The sequence below is a fragment of the Anarhichas minor genome, unplaced genomic scaffold (genome assembly GCF_050575085.1).
Source record: "Anarhichas minor isolate MPS153535 unplaced genomic scaffold, ASM5057508v1 ptg000003l, whole genome shotgun sequence".
NCBI classification, from domain to species: Eukaryota; Metazoa; Chordata; class Actinopteri; order Perciformes; family Anarhichadidae; genus Anarhichas; species Anarhichas minor.
In genome coordinates this window covers 1731791-1737125 of record NW_027466449.1, presented here as the reverse complement: position 1 = coordinate 1737125, position 5335 = coordinate 1731791, and the positions used below count along the sequence as shown (strand labels likewise).

Below are 5335 nucleotides of genomic sequence, written 5' to 3'. Positions count from 1 at the left end.
TCAGTACATCAAACTGTCTGTCTGTCTGCCTGTCTGTGTAGTGTTAGTATTATTGAGCCATGGGTGAGTTCTGAGCTGCTCCAGGGTAGGACGCTGTTTGGGGTCTGTGATAAAACATCTTCGCAAGAAATCCTGGCAATCTGGAGAGAAAGAAGGAGAAGAAAGGTGAGGGTGACGGCTACAGTGATCCATCAGAATGTCAACTGAAATCAACAGATATGTTTCTGCTGACATGTTCGTGAGTATGTTTTTCTTACTTTCGGACAGCGTCTCGCTGATTCTCACACGGTCTTTCAAGAACTCCGTGGTCTCAAAAGCTGCATCACTGTGGAGTGTCTCAAAGAGGACCACTCCCATCTGCCACACTGTGGTGGGTCCGGCTCTGTACCTACCAAGAGAAAACCACTCTGGGGGGGATGAAATCAGGGGTACCTAGAATATACAGAAATAATAAGACGGTGAGGATGAGGATGAGGAGCTGTGTCTAAATGTAAAAATCACAGATGGGTAAGTTAGTGAAGAGCAGGAGTAAAGCCAGACATCTTACCGTATAACTTGTGATAACAGGCTCCTCTCTTGACGAAGCAGCCCACACCAAAGTCAATGAGGCGAACTCGCGGGACGTCCGAGCTGGTCTCAATCAAGATGTCTTCAGCCTTAATGTCCCGGTGGAAAATCGTTTTCTCCTCAAGGTCAATTGCTGCATCTACCAGCTGTTTCAGTATGATCTGACAGACAAAGAGAGAGAGAGATGAGGGATCACAGAGGAGGATGGTTTGACATGTTTTCATGGCTGTGACTCTGAGCTGACTACAACTACAGAACCCAACGTTTCTAAAACCATCTTTAAGCCATAGAAACTGAAATGCACAAGAGATTTTCAGTAGATTGGGTAAAAACCACATCTGTTTATGTTTCTCCTCCAAATACGTTTAGTTGACCTGGAGCTTTGTCTACCAACTGTTTGACTGCCTCCACTACTGTTTCTTGATCCATCAGAACAATTACTTTGGTGACTACAATGTTACCATGATCAACAGAAACAATGACCTAAAAACTAGGAAAATAAACCTTAAATTGCAAAATGAATCCTTTAGGTAGTCTCCAAGTTCCTGTAAAAAGTTAAAGACACACAAGGATCCTCCAGCAGCTTACCTTGGCCTCCTGCTCTTCTAAGGAGCCTCCGTTGCCGTTGATGTAGTGTAATAGGTCCTCGGCGGGGATCGGTCTCTCCAGCACCAGGATCAGCTCCTGGTCCAGATCGTACCAGTCCAATAGAGACACGGGTGCTGACATCCCCACTGATCTACGTGTTTTGTGCGCCAGTTTTAACATGATGGCAACCTCCATGGACACCTGCTTCCTATTTTTATCCTGAAACATCACAACAGAGTGGAGGATGAGAGAGAACCATGATTCATCCATAATACATTCAGAAACAGAGTGCAGTGTTGAATACAGAAGATTTTAACAGCAGCAGGTGTTGCTCACTCACCAGGTGTTTGCAGATGCTCTTCTCCTTGGGAATGTGTTTGATGGCAACCTACGAGATACAAACAACACTTGTGTTAGCACTCCCTGACCATACCGTGTGTGTGTGTGTGTGTGTGTGCAAGCTTGTTTGTGTGTGTAACACTTACAGGCAGATTATCTGCTTTGCGATAGCCACGAAAGACAGCTCCACATCCTCCTTCACCAAGCTCATCCTGCTGTGTGTATTTGCCCTCAAATTCAGCTGAACAGACAAACACATATTATGTTTTAATACAGAGTAACACAAATGAATATGCAAATGAGTGTTTAGTGCTTTTATTTGAATTGTGTGTGTATATTTGTTTAGGTGGTTGTCCACTGAAACGATTCATACAGTGCATAAAATACACAAGCGTACAATGCTTGATATTGACTCCCTCTCAGTCATCTGGATGACGTTACCTATTGAAATGCCCTTAGGTTGTTTTTATGAACTATTCATGTTGATCTAAAGTCAAACATTTTAAGGAATAAATGCAAAACTATTCTTTGCTTTCTGGTTGGCAATGTTGTTCTGTCTGTCAAGCCACCATTTTGGTCCAGACTGAAATATCTCAACAACTGTTGGATGGGTTGACCTTTGGTCCTATCGATCCTACTGACTTTAGGTGATCACCTCATTTGTATCTGGCAACGCCATGCGGTTGACATTTGTGGTTTTTGCATGTGAAGAAATACACATTCCTGCCAATGTTATAACATTGTTCCACTGATCATTAGATAACAGTAATACGCCCAAAACATTACAATGCTGCACTGTGCCAGCAAAAGGCAGGGAAGCACACAGCTAGCAACTGAAAATGGATAAACATTAACAATGCAGATTTTTTATTTCAAAAAAATCCACATTGCTTTTAAAAAAATAATAAATGGGACATTTGTGTCCAGAGTGAGCTCTTGTCTGTAACTATTGCCAACTAGCTGGCCTTACTGTTTGCCCAAAACAATAAAGAAACATGAAATGCATCATTTCTGTGTGCCAAAGGGAAAAATTTGAAATGAACCAAATGGAAAGTTTTCATTAAGTAGATCTTTTTAGTCATCTTTTTTTCTTTCACATGAACTCAGCAACAGAGTGCATTTAAAATAAATGTTTGTTCCCCTAGTGCAGGGGTCCCCAATTGGCAGACCACGGTCCGGATCCGGACCCAGGACCTAAAATATAGCAGCAGGAATATTGCACTACTCGAAGAAGTTATCTCACATGACGTTCTCCAAAAAGAGAAACGTGTTCAGAGAGAATAGAATTTATAAGCAAACAGACTCTTATATGTTAATTCTTACCACAGGCAGTTAAAACCAGTATCATAAGTTCAGAAACCGTAACTATTGATAAAAGCGGTAAATGAAGCGCACTACGAGGCAAAGCACAACTCTTTTGAACCAACGTATCCACTCATATCTGAAATGAAGACACAGAAAATAAACCTAAGAGCCCAAAATGATCAGAATCCTAACACATGAATGCACTGCCCAACAATGATGTTAACAGAGAGGATAGAGCTGAAACAAGTGTTAATAACCACATAAAGTCCATGCTCACTGATTTATCTTGTTAGAAGATGAGACAAATATAATATTGTGGCTTTTTTGATTGACATCACTTCACACCTGAATGAACTGAATCTAAAGCTGCAGGACAATTCAGTGAAATTCATTTTTCTAAAATGAATTACTTTATTTTAAGATGCACATTTTTGAAAAGCTTTCTGTTATGGCAGTTATTCTTCATTCCAGCCCTTATTGTACTTGAAATGAGAAGAACATTTATTTATGTATTATTTATAATCCATCCAGTTAAATTTGAAAACTGAGAATAATAATTTGTTCAAATATAATTGATGTGTACTTTCTTTATTTGATTTGACAGTTGTTGACTACACAGAGACGTTGTTACTACTACTAGGCTTCTTGAATATATTTATATATATATATGGCACTAAATAGCGCGAGTTAGATATTATTGTAATGTTTCATTTCCTTTGCCCGAGGAGATTTTCTCAATCTGGACCTTTTGGAATTTTAGTTGAATACCCCTGCTATAGATGATCACAGCTTGCCTCCATTACGCCTAGAGCCATCTCATCTCTTTGCAATCTTTATCTGACTTCCGTCTTTCAACTTTCTTATTCAACTCTCTCTGCCGGTTTTTGAACCATTTCTTCTATCCGGCTGGATATTGTCTGTCCTTCATAATTCATATTCATTTCTTGCGATTTAACCTTCCACCTGGGGGTCTGCTTATCTTTCTGTATTTGGATAAAATTGCCTTTCAAAGTCTGACCCACTGCAGATTCCCCCAACTGTGCCAGACTTCACAAGGCTTTTACTCAAGTCTACAGAGTTGAAGCAAGACCGTGTAACTTTTTCTCAACAGCGACTACGGTGGACACAAGTTGCAATTACAGGATAATGAAACTTTGAATTTTCCTCCATTTCCCAAGATTGTTTTGAGTCAGTTGCTTTGAGGACATCATCATCAGGTGACTGGAGTGGAAAGGGACCACAGCTTTAAGAAAGGCACTCAGTAAACTCAGTAATGCCAATTACAATGTGATACCTATCTAAAAGTTGTCAACATAAGTTTTGGCCACATAACCTTCTTACCAAACCAATTAAGGCTGTAGAGACAAAACCGCTTCGTCTACTAAATTGACCAAGAGTTGTATTGTATTGCAAATTAATTAAACTCATTATTAATAAAAAAAATATAGCTTTAAAACTGTATTTCAAATTCTTCATTCTTGCCCACTTTTTTTTTAAATTTATTTATTTTTTTTTTTTTTAATGATGCAGTAGTTAGACTTAGGCTCAGACCTGCAGGTGAACTAATTAGATTGATTAAAGGGAAAGTGGTTGGTAATTGGCTTCTGTGTGTTTAAGTGACAAGAGCGATACTTTTAGCAGCTCTTTCCCGTGATGATGTGGAGGGAGTTTCCACTTAGATTTTAAATTGATGGGATGAAAGAGGAAAGCTGGCAAATGATGCATAGAAGGGTGAAGTCTGAAGTGAGGTCTGAGTAGGAAAAAGGAAAAAAGAAAAGTTTACACACACAGTAACTGTTCAGATACTACAGTAAATTATATGATAACATTTTAGGCACAAGTAACATTTTTTTAAATGCGACGATCTCCCACTTCACTAAAATGGACCAATAATGACAAAGATAAGCAAAACTGCTGAACTCTAAATGTAGGATGTTATGACTCCTGCTTGTGCAGCTGTAAGTCTTGTAGAAAAATGCTTGTTTGTTACTGAAAATCTCAACAATCACCTATTATTTACTTTAAAAAAAAGTATATATATTTTTAGGTTAGTGTTCTGAGGCACTGTTGCAAAGGTTTGAGGAACGCTTCCATAAATTCCAGAAACACTCATATCTGATCAGATGATGCTGTCTCCACAACATTTGACCAGATGTGTCACATTTTATTTATCTGCTTTCCTGCCCCCGTCACTTGATTTGTGCTTATCTGAGCCGTCATGTTGGCTGCAGCATGGTGAGACGAAGAAGGTTAATGTGTGTCGGAGGAATAAAGACTTTTACAAGGCTGATACTCCGCCAGTTGACTGGGCTCTTCTGTTTTAATGAAGTAATTGCCAGAGGATGTGCTCCATTGCACCTCCTGCAATGTCATCCTGTAAAGGGGACACAGAGGAGTGAGTGAAAATTGGAGGGGGGCCCCAGAGCCACTACTCTTTAGTATCCCATCCCTTGGCTTTGCCGTGTATTCCAGGATATATTGTATATTAAATAACAGCAATAATTCTGAAATGTTCCAAAAGTGCACTCTGTAAATC

General features: G+C 39.5%; 1 pseudogene; it reads right to left on the bottom strand.

Moving 5' to 3' along the window:
• Window positions 1-2842, bottom strand: LOC142960299 (serine/threonine-protein kinase pim-1-like; annotated as a pseudogene).
• Between the last annotated feature and the right edge of the window lie 2493 nt (window positions 2843-5335).